The following is a 21,584-nucleotide window of genomic DNA, read 5'->3' as shown; positions in this document are numbered from 1 at the left end:
GATGACACAAAGACTGTGTACATAATGTAATTAGTGAAGAAGGCTGTTTTGTGTAATTGAATAATTTCATAAGAAAGTCACAAACAAATTAATGGAATCATAGGATCAATATGTGTAGATAGGCAGTCCTGTACCTAATAATGTTCTTGGAGGATGTGGATGGCTTTCTTGGCAAACAGTAAATTGGGGTTCAAGATAGACATCTAACTTACATGAGCTACCATTAAGATGCTGTTTCCAAAAAAAGCTATTATAGTCATTGGATAAATAAAAAGAGAAATATTGACTGTAGATAGCAAAGACATACGTTGCTCTGTATTTGGCACTGTGACTAGGAATATTCTGTCCAGCTCTCTTGTCCAGGACTGGACAGTTGTTGTTATCTCTTGTGCTGATAAATTAGAGAAAGCTCAGAGCAGGGTTACAAAAGCAATTAGAACATGAAAAACATAATACAGTGACAGATTCATGGAACTCAATCTGGTTGGTTTTATGTAAAAATTATGTGATGACAGCAACTGCAAGCCAATATCTAAATGAGAAATTAGAATTAAAAGAAGAGAGGATGCTAAAGCTAGTCAAACACAGGCTAAAAATGACCCCCTTTTTAAAAAAGAGTGGTGGCAATTGCTTACAGAAGGAGTTTAGTCAGAACCAAAGTGGATTCTCAATTCCTGGGATTTTTAAATTTAATTAATTTCCACTGACATGGAAATTAATTCATGAGGCCCTCTGCAACTTAATCTAGACTGGTCCTGCTTTAAACGGAGGGTTGCCCAAGATGACCTTCTGAAGTCGCTTCCAGCCTTACAAACTAATTTACTCTACAGTTCTCTGGTTTCTGGTTTTTTTTGGGACATCTGACTAGATAACCTCTTTTGGCCTTAAGGCAAGTCTCTACTTGTTTGCAGTACAGCATAGAGAGAGTAGCAGCACTGTAGCTGCAGGGAACACAGCTTAGCAGAGGTTATTTATTGAGGGAACAATATACCTTATCCTCCCCTAACCTAAGGGAGATCTGATTTGCAGTTTTCCAGAACCAAGATGTGCATGTGTGCCAGTGGAATCCAGATGCTTCACTTGTTTCAGGTTAGCCTTTAGTTTTGGTATTTATTTACTAATAACTACAACCAATTCAAAGTCAAGTTAGCACTGGCATAGAATTGGGTACAGGAAATATATTTCCACCTTTAGTTTGCATTAGAAAGGGAGAAATAAAGCAGGGCACAGTGCCAACATACCATTACTAACCCAGGGAAAGATACGTTCCCTGCCCCAGGAGGAGAGGTTACAGAGCTTGTTGCAGATAACATGTAAAAAGGCAATAACAAATAGTAGAAGACAGGAGGAACTGCATTCAAACCCACACATACCTACATGCAATGAGTTGCTCAGTGCGGTATTTCTGATCCCGATAACATTCATTTGGTTTGTTTTGTCAGTGTTTACTCAGTTACCAGCATTTGGTTGATTTCTGTAGCTATTATGGATACAGAGGATGGACAGCAGGATGTAAGAATGAATGTAATACATTTTGTGTGGGAATTTGTACATGCCTATTGCAAATCAAGGCAGGCTTGAAGAATGCACTGGACCACGTGGGAGAAAGCCAAGCATAGGTTCACTGGTGGAGTGGAAGGGGTCAGAGAAACACAGGCTAAAGAAGATAAAGAATAATTTGGGTTGGAAGGGACCTTTAAAGGTCATCTAGTTCAACTTTCCCTGCAATGACCAGGGACATCTTCCACTAGATCAGGTTGCTCAGAGCCCTGTCCAACCTGACCTTGAGTGTTTCCAAAGATGGGGCACATACCACCTCCCTGAGCAACTTGTTTTTGGGTTGGAAGGGACCTTTAAAGGTCATCTAGTTCAACTTTCCCTGCAATGACCAGGGACATCTTCCACTAGATCAGGTTGCTCAGAGCCCTGTCCAACCTGACCTTGAGTGTTTCCAAAGATGGGGCACATACCACCTCCCTGAGCAACTTGTTTCAGTGTTTCACCACTCTCATTGTAAAAAATTTCTTCCTTAGATCTAGTCTGAATCTACCCTCTTTTAGATTAAAACTATTACCCCTTATCCTATTGCTACAGGTTCTATTAAAAAGCTTGTCCCCATCTTTCCTGTAGGCCTCCTTTAAACATTGAAAGGCTGCAATAAAGTCTCCCCAGAGCCGCGTCTTCTCCAGGCTGAACAACCCCAGCTCTCTCAGCCTGTCTTTATAGCAGAGCTGCTCAGCCTTCTGATCATCCTTGTGGTCATCATCTGGACATTCTCCAACAGATTCATGTCTTTCCTGTGCTGAGGACTCCAAAGCTGGACGCAGTTCTCCAGGTGGGGTCTCATGAGAGCAGAGTAAAGGGGCAGAATCACCTCCCTCAACCTACTGGTCACACTTCTGTTGATGCAGCTCAGGATGCGGTTGGCTTTCTGTGCTGTGAGCCCACATTGTCAGCTCATGTCAAGCTTTTCATCCATGAGTGTCCCCAAGTCCTTCCAAGCAGGGCTGCTCTCAATCCCTTCATCCTCCAGCCTGTATTGATTCTGGGGGTTGTCCCAACTCAGGTGCAGAACCCTGTATTTGGCCTCGTTGAACCTCATGAGGTTCATATGGGCCCACTTCTCAAGCCTGTTCAGGTCCCTCTGGATGGCATTCCATCTCGCAGGTGTGTCAACCGCACCCCTCAGCTTGCTGTCATCCACAAACCTGCTGAGTGTGCACTTGATGCCACTGTCTGTGTCATTGATAAAGATATCAAACAGTACTTGTCCCAGACGGACAAAGCCCTGACGGACACCGCAAGTCACTGATCTCCATCTGGACATTAAGCTGTTAACAACTACCTTCTAGATGTGACCATCCAACCAATTACTCATCCACCAAACAGTCCACCCATTAAATCCATATCTCTCCAATTTAGAGAGCAGGATGTTGTGGGAGACTATGTCAAAGGCCTTACAGAAATCCAGACAGATGACATCCATAGCTCTTCCCTTGTCCACTGATGTGGTCACTCCATGATGGAAGGCCACCAGGTTGATCAGGCAGGACTTGCCCATGGTGAAGCCATGCTGGCTGTCTCAAATCACCTCCCTCTTCTTCATGTGCTTTAGCATAACTTCAAGGAGGATGTGGTTTCTACAATTATTTCTTGTTCTTGCATTTTGCACCTTCCTGTATTGTTTTAGAGTTTATAATTTTTCTATGTCGTAAGTGGTGGCGTTAGAATTTTTATGTGGTTATTACATTGCACCTTGCTGCTGTATTAATATTAGTTTTTAATCTCAAATATACATATTCACCAAATATTTATTTAGCTCTTTGATGGATGGTGGCTAATCTCAGTGCTTTTCCTTTGAAATTTTCGCTTCTTATACCCATACAAATTACAATCAGTAAGTAAATCCAAATCAAACAGACCAGCCAAAGGACTTGATCTTCCATTAAATATATTAGCTGATGTAGCCCTCATATTAAAAGGGCAGCTTCCAGATGGAAATGAGCTAAACAGTAACAGTGTTAGTTCTGCTTGGTGAAAAAGTCTGCTCTTTCCAGATGTGAAAATCAGTCTTCTAAAAGAAGCTAAAAGCAAGTGAGGAAAACTACATATTTGGCACCAAAGACAATTCTCTCTTACAAGAGAAGGATTTGGAATCACTATGCACAGGTCTTACAAATAATTTTTTAAATTTGTGTCAATTCATGAGAAAAACATCAGCTATTTACTAGCCCACACTAGATGCATTAAATGGAACCTGAATGCTCACTGAGGAGAGTAATGGGACCAGCAGCAAGAAGAGAAAGGAAGCAGGTTCCCAAAGTGCAGCACTGAGGTAAAACTGTTTTTCCTTTGCCTGCTCATTTCTTTTTGCTGCAACTGCTGAAAAACACTGACCTGAACTGCAAGAAATCTAGGAAGCCATTTGATATAATGTGTTTTCTACTGTTGAGACAGGCACCACACGTCCAGGTTTGAGGTGAGGTTCCTGTACTTAGTTTGAAGAAAATAGGGAAAAGGGAATTCTTACTCAGAAGGGCAATAATGAAATTATCAAAGGAAAGCCAAATGCTACCTTTTATGCTTGTGTGGGATACAATACTGCTCATGGGAGAAAACAGAAGGAAGAAGTGAGAACATTGTGGTTTTCATAACCCTTCTGTGAGCCCAAGGATAGAGATTAACCCATCCTTATCAGCTGTCCTGGCTGACTGCAATGTAAGAGCTCCCGTGCTGGTTCCGGCAGCTCATCTGGGGCAAACCAGCTGAAAACAGGGCAAACTTTTAAGCCTCTATTTTCTCAATCAGAAGATTATGCCGTTCCAGAGAAAAGACAGTGTGAGTTTTGTCCTTTATGAGGGAGGAAGGAATCTTAATAACAGGACGGGAAGAACTGCATGAGAATGAAGACAAAAGACACAACACAGGGAAGTCTAACCAATGGTGTGTGCCTCAGTTGCCCTTTCTCTTCTAGGAGTGGACATTACTGCTGCCCTTCCTCCCAAGAATGCTGGGAGATGAATAATCATAGTAATGCGATACTGGGAGGCTCTAAAAAAAGAAATTTGATAAGAATGAAGGATTATGCTGGAGGATGACTGAATTTCCAAATTCAGAATTAATGGAAATCTCAGTACACATTATTAATCAAGAGTTTAATGATATGGAAGAAACTGTGATTACAGACTAGAACTGGGTTCTCTGAGGAGAAAATGAACATTTGTCTTGTGGAAAGGACAACATACAGAGTACATTGTGTACTTAAGTGCAGTCACCCTGTATCTCAAACGAGTACAAAAAGCATGTGAGAATACACATGCTTCTTCAGCACACAAGCTACAACCCGCAGCCTCAACACAAGTTGCGCCAAGCAATTCTTTTTTCCTCGCTATTGGCACAAACACAAAGTTTTGCCTTCACCTCCTCGTATCTTTTTTACATTTGTCACATTTACACAGCTGGATCTCACTGGACACTGGCTGTTCCAGCAACGTCCGCCACAGTCCCTCCTCCCTTTCCCCTCCTGCTTTCACGCCTTGGGGTAGCTTCACAGATACACGAGCAGGCTTGAGAAAACACTGGTTATGTCTCCTTCCTTAGCTAGACAGACCGTTTATTTTAGATAATGCTACTGCTTCAGATGAAGGAAATGGAGAGTGTCAAAGTGTTTCATGGTGCTTATGTCTTCATAAACACAAGATTTACGGACTAGATATAAGGCAAATGGAAGGTGAAACCATGCGTCACAGAAATGAGAGTTAAAATAAATACAAATACAGGCATTCATCTTCCTCCCAAAAACCTGAAGAATGATTTCTATGCCCAAAAGCTTGACTGTTGTTTGGGTTTCTCTTTCCCAGCTAACCTAGCTGGTCTAATGAGAGGTATTACTTTAAGTCACAAATTCTGTCCTTTTGCTCTTTGTCCAAGGCAGGCTTTTCTTCATAGACATGTACAAATACAGTATTTTGGTAAATATTAAGGATTTGGAAGCAACTTTTTGCCCATAGATCAAAGGGCTTTCTCCCTCTTGCCCCCTCTTATATTTTTTTAAATTAAAAAATAAAATTGAAAATCTTACTTGGTATCCCATACACAAGAGTCCCTGCCTCATCCTGCTCTTATTATGTGGCTGCCAAGATTAGGTGATTGCTGTGAGAATTAGGTTTAACAGACTGTGTAATTATTCACCTTGGAAGGCAGAAACTCACAATAAGTTGAGCTCTTTTTGTAGAGAGAGATATCCCACCATGTAGTCAGGACCCCAAGCATGCCTGCATAGGCAGTTGCATTCAGGTTATCTACTAGCTGGTTTGCTTGCAGGTGGAGATTCAGGGTCCATAGTGCTCTAAGGGTAAAAATCTGAATCATAGTTGTGTAACTGTGATTTGAACGGGTTAGGTTTGGAAATGGCCCATCACTCTACACAGTACATTAGGAGATAGCTGGCACTCACATATTTCTAAGGACAGTGAGCATATGTGACCCCTGTGTTAATATCAGCCATATGAATGGAGAATATTTGGGCCATGAAGGTGATTACATCTAATCCCACATATGAGCCTGTTTTCCTGTCACTCAAAGTCCATGTGTTGCAGAGTTTATGGTCAAATTAAGCAGTAAACAGTAGCAGAGCTGCACAAAGACTTTGAAAAACTGACAGGAAGGTATTTTGACAATCAGAATAATTGGTAACTGCAGAAGAACCCCTCATGTTGGATCAACTCATGGGTCTTGACTGTCTGTCTTGGCCAGTCTTGGGTTGCACTGGAGAAAGAAGAATGGGATGTCCTGGCCATTCCCTGCTGAAGCACAGCTCTATTGCTCTGGAGGAGCTAATGGGGAGCCATGACGCTACATGGAGCAGGAGACATACAAAATATCAACACTGCAGTGAGAGCCCAGGAGGCAGGATTAACATTCCAAAAAACCTTTCCCTTGCAGTCAGTATGTGTTCAGTGGGATCACAGTGCCTGAAATTTGGCAGTGTTGGGAAAAAATAATCCTTGTGATGATGCTTTTAAATGTCTAATGTGAACTGTCAGCGCTAAAGAGCAAAGCACATGAAATTTTGCACTGTGAAATCTAGACTGCTCAGTCTGGATTGCTTAATTTTAATGTAACTTGAGAATCTCTGCAGTCTGTAGAAGTGTAGCTGCGCTATCACAGATGTCAGTGAAAGAAGTGGTAATAATTTTCTGTATTTAAGAACTACAGATTTTTTCTTAAGCTTTTTCAGGAAAGCAATTCCTCTATTATAAGCCTTTTAAGATATCACACTAATATTGAACCTGCTTTTTTGCCATTTGTTATCTCTATTTTATCATTAATTTGGGAGTTAAAAAGATCAAGCAATACTGTGCTACAAGAACAGATACGCTGTCCATCCTTGTTCTTGTGAACACTCTTTGAATATCTAATACATTAGTAGAGATTTTGATTTATTCAGGAATGACTGGTGATCCAAAGAAAGAGAAATGATAACCAAAACACCTTATGAATGTATAGACTAAATCAATTTCTAAATAAAATTTCCAGACTATTTATCAACACTGTATTCAATTTCTAGTGTACGTATGTCTGACAGTGAAAGAGAGTGACGAAACAATAATAGTTCTCAAATGTAATTATATACTGAGTGATGGGAGTTAATATATATTACTCAGTGGATCTGAAGCAATGAGTTTCTGCAGTCAGAGAAACTCTGCAAGGATTAAAGAGATGTTGGAGCAGTGACATGGCCAAAATAAACAAGTATAAAATTTACTAATTTTTCTAATTCAACCTGACAGGGACTGTTATCAGTAACTGCACAGTGCGGAGGTGAAGAGATTTTCCCACTGGAAGGGCAGTGAATGCTACGTGGAATGATTAGTGGTCTGAGTTTGATCTTTTAAAGAGATGTGAAAGATTCTCATGAGAGAGGGAACACAGATAAAAGTAAGGACTGAACTTATTCTGTGGGATCACTGTATATTTAAATAGAGCATGAACAGCCAGATAGAAAATTGTACACTCCTTAGATGCAATGTAGCAATAGACAAAAACAACCATGCAATTAATGTGTTTCAGAAAAAAGTTTATCTATAAGGCTGTTGTATTAAATGTTAAAGAATTTTACAGGACATGTGTATAGCATCACACCAGCTGCAACAGTTATTTTCTGCTGAATGAGAAGGCTAAATAAGAAGAAAATGTGCTATGCACATGGGTGTTGAGGAGATAGTTTCCATAGGAACAGTGGCCCCATTAAATTACTCATCCCTTTCAACCTGCAGCAACTAAAAGGAAATAGTATGGTATAGAAGGTCAAATTCAGATCAGGTGTAAAAGCGCGCAGCTTCTTAAACTCAAGAGTGTTGCATTACCCTGTACCAGAAACACGGACTGTTCACCAGCTGGCCAGTGACACTGTCTTTTTTCTGCTCTTTATTTTCTAATTATTCTTTCAGAAAAGCCACTTAATGTCACTAATTTCCACAAAATCTGGAGTGTTCTGCATTTATTGCCTGGCACTTCCACCACTTCCCTCACCGGGACCACAACATACCCTGAACATCATTTGAAGTCCTTTTGAAATACCACCACAGCTTCAGCAGCTGCTAGGTAAAAAACCACCACACCCAACTTCAGGAGTCTTTAATGAAAGCTCTGTAATCTGAGCTGGCTGTGTAGGTTTCTTTTTTATCCAATGCAGAGAAACAGGCACCTACGAGATGTGGCTATCTAAATTACATGGACATCATCCTGCAAATGGCAGTAGGACTGCTCCTTCTCTGCATTATTTGTAAAGCAAACCTGGACAACCAACCTAGGTGTACTTCTATGCACAGTGGAAGACTGTGTTTGAACACATATCCTATCTCAGGTATCAGACGCTGGTGCTGCAGTCTTTTTCATGGATATCCCTGCCACACATTCCCCTGGGTGGTTTCTCAGGTCCTCCATGTAACCTTCCCACTGGGGTATCCCCAGAGCTGGCTCTGGATGTGGACTCACTGCCAAACATTCTCCATAGATAATACTGTTGTTAAGTCTGCCTTTCTGGCAGCTCTCATAATCTTCTCCATTGCCCATCACCAAATGGAGTTTTTTAAATGCTTCAGCTGAACAGCGTTGACTCCAATCCAAATTTCTCAACTCTCAAAGTGTGCCAGTCTCCTGATGTGAAAAGCTCCATCTTGACACTCCCTGAAATCTACACCACTCATGAATGAAAACTAAAGAAGCAGAATATGCTGTTTACACATAATAATCCCTTAGGAATTGTGTGTTGAATTGATAATGTCTGATCAAAACCAAAGCCAATATCTCTCATGTTTTCCAACTGTTCTGAATTCTCATGGATCCAATTGCACTCAGCCGAGCTTCTTTGAATTACTCTCAGATGATGGCATTTGCAACAGTCCAAAACAGTATGTCTGGGGTATGTGAGAAGTATAACTTGCTAACAAGCATGTACCTGTGCTTATGGAAGGAGCTCAGCTGAATTCTGAGAAATTAATTTGGTCTAAATCAGAAGATGATCGCGCCTTCTATTTGTACTAATTATTGGCTAAGAGTACTTACCCCAGTAAACAGATAGATCAACTCTATCCTTCTGTTTATCGAAAGATAATTCACTGATTTCCTAGCTTGCTCAGGAATCAAACTAATAGTTTATTAATAATTTTTTTTTCTTAATCTTTTAATTCTTATTTAGTTCCACCGTGATTTCAAATTTTCTCAGACACTGAAATCTTTCTATATCACATTCACATAAAAGGTCCCAAAGTAAACCCTCAAAAGTAACTGGTGCCATAAGCATTCCTAGCGCAAGATCCGACTGATGTTTGACCTTATCTAAAGCACACACAGAAAAATTATATAATAGGAATTTGGGAAGAAATGCACCATTCTCAGTTATCTGCTTTCAAAATAGTAAATTTTAATCCTTTTTGGTGCAAAATATTCTTCCTTCTCTTTCTTTATTTCAGTTTAGTAATAGGGATTTATAATATAAAAGGCAACATTTCATTCAGAAACAATCGTTATTAGATGAAATTACCATTATTTGGTTTTTGCGTTCTTGTTCAAACTTCTAAGGAATAATTGTCTTGGCACTTTCATGACAAGGGCAAAAGCAATAGAACTGCATAGGCTGTCATTTACATCTATTGAAGAACAAAGGAACCTCAGAAATTAATTCATATTTTAACTGAAATGAGAGGAAGTCACTCTGTATTAAGTACATCTTTGTTCAATGTGATTGAGCATCTTAACAGTATAACATGTAAACACAAAAGCTTTCCTGCCAAAACGTATCCCATCCAAGTCAGTTTTTGTCATAGTTTTCAAAACTCCTTATACCTTTGAAACACATTTTCTGACAGTAGCTTAGTAAAGTTTTCTTTTTAACTTGAGCTACATTTGGTCTGAAATATGAAGGCAGAATTATTTAGAAATCTGTGCTGTAAACAGTTTCATTTAATCTTCAAAGGATGTCAGTAGGGTTTAAAATTGCAAGTCTGAAGTCTGTGAAGCAGCAGACACAAAACAGGTGGTGTGTCAACCACCTGTATGTGTGTCAGTGTGCCATTGTCACAGGAGAATAAACAGCACAGTATGACTGACAGTATTATAGTTAATACTTACCATGCACGAAAACACATTTTCTTTTAGGCTTGATTTATTTATCTGGGAAGGTTGAAGACTGAAGTAGCACTTAGTTCTCAGTAGGAAGTTGCTTTTAATCACATTCCAAAACTGCTCTTATAATAATACCAACTGACTTTCTGCAATTCTACCTACCTCACCTGTACTGTCCTAAGTGATTTAGTGAAGCTATGGTAGCTCAGTCACTTACAATCACTCACAGACTGCCTGTACCTTCCACAACAGCAATCCTACTACTAGTTCTGCCTGTAATATGACTACAGAAATTGCTTTTCCTGTGTAGGACTGGAATTGAATATGGAAAGAATTCCTTTCAATAACTTGTACAAGCATCTTCACCTGTTCTGTCGCTCAGGCTCCTCATCTTAATGTTTCAGTTGTTTCTTACTGACCAGAGTTCAGACTGCAGTAAGTACCATCTTAACATTTGCTGCCCCAGCTTCTTTTGGGGTTTGAGACAGACCATGCCAAAAATTCCTGCCAGGATGTATCTTTTCATTCTCTGTAATTAAGTGATTTATCCTTTTAGGTCACATCGTTATCATAATCAAGAATAGTAAACACAATACTGCGATTCAGTTGTAGGTTGTAGGTACCTATCTGTATTTAGATGTCTAAACACAGGCACCTACATGCAAGATAGACATCTAGGCTGTCATTACTGTCAGCAACTCTAGAAAGAGAATCAGTTGTCCAGATGTAAAAGTTTGCTTCATACAGAGCTGAATAGGTCTTAAAATGTCTTTGATTGTCTTGACAATCAAAGGGGGGGCTTGGTTCAGTGTCCTGAAAATAAACATCAAGTGCCAACTGAGAAGTCCAGGGGTACCTTAAACAACCATACAGGGCTGGAAAGATGTGACACAAGATTCACAGGAATCCTCTGCCCTCTGGATTGGCAGCTGGGTGTCTCATGGAAAACCTAAGAGTATAATAAATAATATTGACAGCAATTTGTGTCCAGGTGGATTGAACCGTTCAGCTCCTCTGGCTATACTAGAAGCCTTCATACTGAGTTTGTAGTTAGACATCTAAATCTAAATATCTACTATTTGAATCTCAGTTCCACCCAGGTAGAAATACAACCGCAGAAGACAAAGCAGTATCAATTTACTACCTGAAAAAGACCCAGTTTCCTGGTTTCCTGGGATGGGTTTACAGCTGTGAGAAATCCCGTGCTATTGTGATTGTGTTGATGTTGTTGTGCAAGAATACCAAGCTAGTTTGAATGTGGGAATGGTAGTAAACTGTTATTTTTAACCAATCCTACCAAAGTGTTCTGTTGAAAGAGTCAAAACGAGTTTCATCAAGATTCTCATCCAGTTGCTGCTGAAAGTTACATCAGTAGCATTAGCAGAAATTAGCAGAACTAGACTTTGACTCTAGGCAACACTTTTCTTGTCGTTGTTGATCTGGCACAAAAAATAAACTCCTTTTGTGCATAGGTTTATATGATGCCACTGCCACACTGTCTGATAATAGCTTTCGTGCCATACTGTGAGTTATATTACTATTCCTATTTTGTGGAAGGCACACTGAAATACAGAGGGATATGATAGGTCTCTCAACCTCACAAAATAATCCACAGAAGAAGTGAATGTATATGTTTAAAATGCCATGTCTGGTGACTTAAGTTGCATGACCTTCCTTATTTATACATGTAGGAATATGTTCCCAATTGATGTCTTTTTTCTCACAGCGAGAGAAAAATAAAGTACCCAGGCCTTCACTCTGCATGATGCAGAATCCTAGATTTACAAGAAGAGCTTCACAACTAATATATCCATTTTGGCTCTTCAATTTATGCAATTTTCTTATCCTAAAACAACAGCTAATCTAAAGAACATGGATTAGTCATTAGATTTGAGGAAGTTTTAGAGTTTTTTAAGTGTGCATAAGAAGCTACAGTGAAAACTCCTCCTGCTTACTCTAGTAAGAAAGTTCTATCGAGTTCAGTGCATGCAACTGAATATGATAATCTGTAAATTTTAAAGTGTACTTGGGAGAATCATGAGCTCTTACCTAGTGAAAATGTAGACACGAGGATAGTCAAGATGGAGTCTCAAGGTCTGCAGTATTAGTTTTATTGCTCTTAATAGGCACTCTAATATCAGGATAATTGAATAAGTGGTTACAAGAGGGTTTATAAGTTTAGCTATGAATTTTAAACTATGAAAGAGCTTAGAGTCAGGAGTGGCATATGAAAACAGCAAAAGAAAGCAAATAAGTTACACTGTTATTGGCTAAAATGAGTATAATTGCAGGAAGTTTAAATACACATTGATAAATAGACGTATCTAAGATGGTAAAACAGACTACAAAGGCAAATTCAGCTTGTCTCCTGATAGGAATCTAGCAAGCAATTACATTTTTTTTGCAAAAACACTGGATTTAATTTACCTCACTGCAAGCTTGATCCAGATCTCAATCATTACTTTGATTTAAAACAGCGTCCTTTAACTTCACTGGGCTTTGGACCAAATCCTCTGTGGACATAACAACTCTTCTAATAAGGCAAAACTCACAGGAAAAAGAAGAGGGTTTTTTTAAGTCAAACAAAATAATAATTTGGACCAAATTAGTCTATCTTCCAGATGCATAAGCACTGCTTTAAGTCTGCAATGGAAGTAGAAAAGTAAGTACTTAATAATATAATTCAGAAGATTTGGAAGAAAATGTCAGTGTCTGTAGCACGCAGAAGATGTTAGCAGTAGAGTTAACATTGATAGTATAAATCCAGTATCTTTTGATTTTATACTGAAACATCCAGTTACTGATGAAAATAATACTTTTCAGAAAACAACTATTACAACTATGACTTCTCAGTCTCTTTTGCCCTCAGTGGAGACCCACTTAAATAGGACAGTCAGTCTTCAGAAGAAAGTTCTACTAGGCACTGTAATGTGCATATTGATTGCAGACATTGGTTTTATTACACAGGATATACTATAACAGTTCCACTCATCCTCTCGGTTTTTAGTGGCCAGTAATTACCTGGATGTCTCTTTGGTTTTGTTGGAGATAACCATATGATTGCCTCTCTCGACGATAAGACCTCCTATTTCTCCAATGCCACAAACAACTGTTTCTTTCAAATTGTCTGCTTAACACAAGTTTAATTCAGACCAGTTATTCTCAGCATCTACTATTGCTTAGAAACTGTTGTTTCTCTTTAAGAATCTGCATGGCCAAAGCCATGACTGTCTCTTCTACCCATAGAAGTTGCTCTTAAAGAAGATATTATCTTCTAAAATCATGGCTGCGGTCAGTCATCCACTACCTTGTAATGGATAAAGAAAGATAAAGAAAACTAAGCAAAAGTTCTTTTCAGACTTGTCCATTATTCTAGGATATTACAAGATTTTCTGATCAGTCAAGGTTATATGTTATTTGCATAACCTACTGTTACAATTCAAAGCTATTATTTTGTTCTGTAAGTCAGAATACTGCAAGTCTTTATAAAATGAAAGTTAGGACACCAGAGCAGTGGCCTGCAATAGATGCACAATCTTTCAATACCTTGAAGAGAGCTTGAATATTCTTTTGTAGTTCCTATTGTTTCAAGCAGAGGAGATTTCTACCTAAATGGCTTTGGGATTGATAGTGTGGCTATCAATCATATCATGCCATTTATAATTAATGAAGATTATGTCTTCATTCATTTATTTATTAATTATTCACTAATTATTCACTAAAATGTCACTAATTTCTTCATTGATTACTTCTTGATTCTTTATAAATGTATCATAAACTAATTATAAGCTTCCTAATAGAGGAGGAACATCAAAACAGGGCTAGAAAGTTTTGGTGGTGTTGTTGGATTTCAAATAACAATTGCTCATGTCCTCCTGAAAGTCATATTTTAGCGGACTTTGTTAAGGTTCTGGTACATTTTAAGAAAGCAGTTTGGTCCTTTAATTGGCTCCTGTAGCTATTTCCTTTCTAAGACATGAAAGTTTAGCTTTCTGTAAACAGAGTGCTAAAAGCCACCATGTAAAGTGGTGTGTTCAGGGCATAAAATAACACTTGTCTCATGTCGTTTTCTTCTTCTGACATCCATATCTGGAAAAGACACAAAGTGGACAAATTCCTGTTATAATCATTCCCATGTAGGCAAAAGGGAGGATAGAAATTCTTGCTAGTGTTCTGACAATGATATAAACATCACTGTTTTTATATTTACCATCAGGAAACAAATGTCACGACTTTCAGAAAACTAATTTGTTTTCTGTTTTTATTTTAAGATCTACATGATAGATTTCAAGTGAGGTAGAATTAATCTGTTCAGAAAGGTGAATAGCTGTAACCTGAAATTTCTTCTCACTTAAGTTACAAAGTCAAAACCAATATTTAACCTTTTGGAATGTTTCTATTGGTTTTCCTATTCAAGTGAAGAAAAGACAGAGGCACTCACTTTCTTACATAGTTCACTAAAGGTAAAGAAGATATAGATATTATGGTATTCCATGGAAACTCTGCATTGTTCCTTGTTTTGTTGTTTTAATCTAAAATCAAAATTATGTTAATTGAAGGCATACAGCTGTTCTTTCTACACAAAAATGTAAGAGTCTGGCAACAAAATTATTAGATGACTTGCAGTTAAAAAAAGCTTTTTTACAAGATTTGTGGCTATTTTACAGACTTACAGGATTTTGTCCTTTCTGATACCTTGGAAAAGCATTTCAAATTTCTGATGAACTCCAGACCTGAATCTGACCATGATTCTTTGAAGTCACCCCCAGCAGTTGAACTCAATCACAGAATACTGGTCTGTCCACATATGTTATGCAAGATTTGCTCCTCCTCATGCAACACCATTGAAAATAAGGAGTAGAATAGAACATGGATACGTTAGCACTCATGGAGCAAAAGAAAACCCTTAAGATTGGTAGTTCCTGTAATTTAAAGCGGAACTTTTACACTGGCTGCAAATTGACATTAGCATATAGGCCACTTCAGAAAAGGAGGCAGCAGACAATTGTGTATAAACCAGAGCCTGCACTCTTAAAAAGTTTTATATGCACTTCTTGCAAGTTTTTTCTATCTAAAACTAGTTTCTGGATGAAAGTAAGGAAAGAATAAGAGCCTTAGTAGGAAAATGCATGGTGTTTAATTTCTTTTTCCCCAGTGTTTTCAGGGTGACTGTCGGTTATCAGTATGATTGCAAAGGCTATCCCAGGTTTTTTTGTCCTTTCTTTGCTCCCCATGGAGACTTTGATGGATTCACTCCACCCAAAACAAACTTGTTCCTCCACCCATCAGAGATAAATTTTGTAATTGTGCAAACATCAGAGTGTAAATCCTGTTCTGATAAATGTGAAATGTCGATTCTGTGAATGAAACTTCACAGTATGTTCTTTTGAGCAGTTATAAACAAGATACGAATATTCTATCTGACATAACAAAACCTGTACCTCATTCACAGCTTTCGCAAGGAAAATAAAACCTTCACATCGTTACACAGGGGACTTCTTGGAATTGCACTTGGAGATTATGATTATGGGGAAAATAAGACTTATAAATGCTTTATTGTTTTGATGGAAATCAGCCAAGAAGGCAGATAAAAGACTTAAGAAGAGCTAGGAAACAAATTGGAGACCTAAATGACCCTACTGGAAAAATAAATTCTAGAACTTAACATCTGGTTCTTGGAGTTGTCAACTCAGCAAACAGTCAGGCTGATTAGTTACTTGTCTGCAGAATATAGGGAAGGGAGTGGAGACCACATCATATCAACAGTAGCAGGCAGTGCCAAGTGAATGCTCATAATCTGCAATGATGTTGGTATAGGTAGCAGACAGTAGGGTCTAGATAAAGCCTAGCTTTTAAGTCTGTGCCTGTGCTTCAGTGTGACCCCTCTTGCTGGTACAGCTGTAAAAAAGTAGTCATGAGTTGGTTGTTAAGGAGACTTAGCTCAAAACCACATTGTGATGCAAAAGGACAATCAAGGCAAGGAGTTTGAAGAAGATTTTTGCTTGAAACAAAACTTTGAAATGAAGGAATTGGGAAAACGTCTCAAAATGGAAGAGAAATACCTTCACCTGCGTGTCTCAAACATGCAAAAAATCTATCATGTTGCATAGGCTGTATTTACACCATGCAAGAGAAGGAGATTTAGGGAATTAGTATACATGAGTGATTTAAGACAATAAACACACTCAATGCAGCTTAATGCAGTGTGTAAATTCAGACATATTGATCAGCTTGTGTCTAACCAGTCTTTGCAAGCTGTGAGGCATGTATGGTATCAGGAACACACTGTTTGGATGCTTCCAGACCCCAGCTGCAATTACTCAGCATTGGACAGGTTTTTTTAATACTGACCAAACAGTCAAGAACACAAAAAATTTTTTTTTTTTTTTTGTTATTTAAGGAAGAGTAAATGGAGTTCATGTGTCCCCAAAGTCTGGTGGGATTCTTGCATTACTGGTCATTCCCTCCTTTAAGCACTTCAGCATATTTTGCCTGCAGATGAGTGTCATTCATTGTAGAAACTGGGCACTGGTAGGCATCTTTTGTAACATCCTCATTTGTGAAGAGCAGCCTTCTTGCCAAAACATTCAGCAGCAAATTAATGCACCAGTTTTTGATGACGCAGTGATTAATGAAGCAGTGATTAATGTGAACACGAGACAGGGTGCTGAACACACACAGCCACACAGAAATACACGGAAACTTGACTGTTTTTCTGTTGAGCTTTTTGGTAATGAACCATCTTGGAAGAATACTGATATACCTCCAAACCTACTCCATTAAAGCCCAGGGAACCAAGCCCAAAAATGCAGGCTTTCCTTGGAACAGTAGTAAGAGAGAGCTAGGACTGTCTTTTTTTCTGGCCAGCTTACTTTCTGTGTACCATACTGAATGCCACCCAGACATTTCCATAGGAGTTGCATTTACTTCCACCAGATCTGAATGTGATGGTTGACTTATAAAGCTAATCTGTTTGTAGCATTCCTTTTTACAAACATAGCTACACTTCATTCTTTGCATTTTTGTCATTTGTAATCATGTGGCTCCACAACAGCTCCATCAGTTCAAGATGCCTCAACACAAAGTACAGAGAACTCTTCAGGCTAAATCTTGATTTATAAAATCCAGAGTAATTTTATAGTTCTAACTAGGAGCAGGATATAGCTCCAGATCTCTTTCTTAGAAGCTCACAGATTCATTCTTTATCTTGCCACCTCCTACAATCTCTGAAATAATCCTCCTTTTGTCAATAGAAACAGGCACTACTGCACATTTTAACCATGAAGATGACTGGGTTATGCTCAAAACCCCAGCATTTATACATCATCCTAGGTTACAACAGTTGATTATCAAGAAGCATTTCAGAGTGGAATTTAAGTGACTTGCATTTTTAAGACAAGCACAGGGACCATAAAAGGGCATTTCGGGATATTTGAGCTTGAGTATCAAGTATTCAAGTGCAACTTTTTGTTCATTCATTGTGATTACTGAATTTGATAAATCAGTGACTTGGATGGAATACATGAAACCTTCCCATTTTCTGGGACTATTTCACAGCTTGAGCTGGGCAATGAAACTGGAAAAGAGTTGATTTAAAGAAACACTGCCTTGTTTCAGGGTCTTGCACTTTCCCTATTAAATTTCTTTTGCAAAACAAAAGCATACCATTTCATTAAACAAAATAACTACGTAGTCTTCTCCATATGCTGTTTTCTTTCAAGGTTGATGCATGTAAAAAATCTGTATTGCATTAAATAGGAAGTGAATGTAAATATGACATATGGAGATCTTCCAGATGATTTAACCGTAAAATACAATTTAATGCTGCAGAATATTTCCTCTCTCTCTTAGCTAACAACATGCATTTCGATACAGAGAAAATACAAAAACTTTCATGTGTTTATTTTAAAGAAATTTAACCGGCACTTTTAGCAGAAAAATCTCACCTATTTCTGAATGGCCGTATGGGGATTTTTACTAAAATCAAAATAAATATAAAGACTTTAAATCTTAAAGTCTAACCCTGATCTCATTCAATCAGTATAAATCAAAATCAACTCCATTGAAGTAAGTGAAATTCAACTGATACAGAAGTTATGAGGTTAGGGTCAGTCCCATTGACTTCAGTACAGTTACCTCTGACCTGCCTCAGTGTGTGACCAGATTCAGCCCAATACAGATAGACTTGCACATTCAATTTAACTCTGGAAATGGGCTTGAAACACAACATTTAAATACACAATCACACACTCACTGCAATTATCTGGGGCTTGACCATATGAAAAATAGGAACTAGCTGCAAGATCAGAATACTTTGATATATATAAATTTCTACTGAATTTGTTCTAAAATCAAGTGTCTGCAAATCAGCACCCCTGTTATTATTGCCAGGTCCTAACTGTGTGTCTCTGGATTTCTACTGTATGAGAAACTAATACATGAAATAGAGCATATGGTTTAGGTGTGAGCAAAATTATCTGCTGTTGCAGAAGGAATCCAGAACTCTGGACTCAATTCTAGGCATGAAAAAGCCTTTTCATTCATCTTTATACCAAAACTTAATGTTGATATTCAAGAAGGATAAGATGAATAAATTTTGGTGCTGTAACTCTTCTGAGTGTTCAGCACGAGGGAAGCTAAATAAGCTGGAGAAAGTGTTGAAGGGATTTGGTGGTACAGAGGTTTGAACTGGATGGTCACATGCAGACAGGTTTCTGTGTTTTCAATAACCCTTGCACCTTCCCATTCCTACAACTGCCTCCCAATTGCACTGTTTTTTGAAGTTTAGAACCATTTCAGTAAGTCTTTCCCACTTCTGGTTTCTGGTTGCATCTGAAGTGCCAAATATCTTGAGGAAGGCTGCTCTCTTCTCAATTTATTCAAGATGTTTGAATACATTCTAAATCCATATGGAAACCCAACCTAAGTATAAAGCCTTTGGAGATTTGCACCTCATTACACCCGTACAGGTTCCAAAGAAACTGTGCCAACCCACCTACCAAAGTTGTGAACACGTCTACCTCACATTGCATACTTGTTACGTTAAACCAGGGAGCAAGTTGTTAATAAAGATCATGTTGTCAGTAGAGCATTATAGACACCTACATAAGAATGTATATTCTCCCCTTATTCCATTTTGTATTTTTGGAGCATATCAGCAAAATCAGGAGGGACCCATGACTTGTAATTTCCTTGCAGTATCAGTGTTAAGGATTCTTGCTGGAATCAGGCAGAAGGAAAAGGAAAAGAAGAAAACATAGCACATCTGCCTTTTTGGCCTGACCCAGGAGTAGCCAGACATCGAAGTGAATTCAGACCTTCTTTCTCCTCTCTTTCTCATATGGAGCGCATTTCCAAACAGAGGAAATGAAGAACAAAGTGGAGGCCAGGTGACAGTCTGGTCATGACCATATAATCATAGTAAGGCAGTACAGGGAACGTGCTGCAATCTTCAAGAGGTTGTACAGTGCAACATAAACATTGCATTTTCCCTGGAGAGTCTTCCTTAATGTGTTGGAATGGCAGGAAAGCTCTGAAACCCATTAAGACTTAGACTGGTGAGAATTTAAATTCCTGGAAATCCACATAGCTGGAGAGATTAAAGACCTAAATCCAGACAAAAAGCTGCCTACAGGATAGGAGTTGAGTGATAAGCCAGCAACATATCCCTTAAAAAATAGTAATATGATAATGCTGCCATTCTGACAACACAGCATGATAGATACATGGCAGAGTTTTGTTCGAAGTCTCTAGGCAATATTTGATGGCATAAAAAAACTTAAAAAGCATACAGTAACTATAGACTTAGCTTGGTGTGTTTTTTTAAGTTTGCTTACTTTCATATTGTAGCAGTAGGATGCATAATTTGAGATATAAAATAAATAGGTGATTAGGATGTCGTATTAGTTTTACTTGTTTTTTTTAATAAATCTTTCATATAAAAGATTTATAGATAGAACAAGATAAAAAAAGAAAATATTATTTCAACAGAGGTCTTAAATGAATATACAATATTTGCATCTGCTGTGCTGCATGGTACTTCACAGAATGGCAGATCACGGAGGAGACCAAGAATCAGCAAGCAATCCCAACAGAAACTCCAGAGGTGTAATAGAGGGGCTCTCTGAGATGATCTTACCCTGGTGTAATTATCTCTTGTTCCTCAACAAATGCTGAAGCGCATTCGAGTCACTGTCAAAATGAAATGTCAAGAACAGTCTGAGATGTTTATTTTCAAACCTGGAGACTCTGGCCCTGGAAAGCAACCCTCTGAATGACCCTGTTCTTCCTGGCTGCATCAAACGACATATGTAGGTGTAGGGCCATGCCATCTGAGAGGCACTGGAGCAACAGAGTGACATTTCTTCATCATTAAATGGGATTCCTAAAAGTTAACCATTTAAAATATCATCTGTATGTATTAAGATTCAGATGATACTTATGATTTTAGAAAGGTTCCTGGGATTTTAAGATGCCCAGTGAATGTGAAGCCAAGTTGTTGAGGAGAGCCCTAAAGGACGTGTCTCCATTGAGCCTTGCCAGTAGGCTCCTGAGACAGAACCACATCAGCCTGGTCATTCCATATGGGACACGGTGGCAGTCGAAAGTGATGAGCACCATCCCTGCACAGGGATGTGCAGCCCACATCTCAGCAGGACTTTTTCCTCAACTTGCCTTGCATTGATTCTTTTTCTCTTCAGGACCTGAGGGATGGGAGCTGATTCTCTTCCCTGTCAGATGGGTAAGTTACAGGAAACTTTTTTTTGTTGATCTGTTTTGACTTATACAATCAAAATCAGGATCAAAGAATGGTGAGAATACTGTTCTTCATGAGAAAGGCTTTGGGTTGGGGATGCAGGTGTTAGTTTTCTTGTAATGAAATGTAAAGTTTTGTTTCGAAGTTTTCTATTCTGAACTATCCTGAATTCAGCACAAAACTGAAAATGGTCATTAAGGGTTTAAGTTTTTTCTTCCCTTTTTTGGACTTTTATTAGAATGAGCCTCAGGATGATGATGCTTCATCAGTATTAAAACAGAGAAGAGAGAACAGAGTTTGGATGCAGAGGTGGGGGTCAGGGAAAGACTATGTCTCCATAACCTGCATAAGGCACCAAGGAAAGGAGACCAGGCTCCAGGCATGCGTTTATGATCCATTCAGCCTCTGTGGCAGCTGACTGGCAGAAATCCATGAAATTTGCAGAGCAAACTTATGGAACTGAGAACTTAGCTGAACAAATTCTTATGTCACATTTTGGATTAACTCTTTAAAAGTGCTGCCTGAGTTTAACTTGAAAGAAAAAAGCCAAACATATTTGCTTATTTTTCCACTGTGTTCTTTTATCATTTCCCAGTAACACAGCTGGAGAAAACCAGTTTTTCTGGGATGATGGAATTAGTATTGAGAAACATAACTATTTGGCTTTAGATCACTGAGTTGAACTGGAAAGGGGCAAAGC

The 21,584-nt window shown here is 38.6% G+C and overlaps 1 long non-coding RNA gene across 5 annotated transcripts in view; it reads right to left on the bottom strand.

Annotated features, from left to right (window-relative positions):
• Positions 1 to 21,584, bottom strand: part of LOC106894914 — a 131,884-nt gene that overhangs the window by 42,671 nt on the left and 67,629 nt on the right. The window contains exon 6 of one of the 5 annotated variants that reach the window (XR_001413337.1): positions 12,211 to 14,217. The exons of the other annotated variants lie outside the window; for them this stretch is intronic. This is a non-coding gene — a long non-coding RNA (uncharacterized LOC106894914). Of the gene's footprint in view, positions 1 to 12,210; positions 14,218 to 21,584 lie in introns of those variants that run through there. 5 annotated transcript variants of the gene reach the window in all.

Source organism: Calidris pugnax, unplaced genomic scaffold (genome assembly GCF_001431845.1).
Source record: "Calidris pugnax isolate Ruff unplaced genomic scaffold, ASM143184v1 scaffold178, whole genome shotgun sequence".
Taxonomy (NCBI): Eukaryota; Metazoa; Chordata; class Aves; order Charadriiformes; family Scolopacidae; genus Calidris; species Calidris pugnax.
The sequence above is the reverse complement of the archived record's forward strand: the minus strand, read 5'-3'. Positions and strand labels throughout refer to the sequence as shown.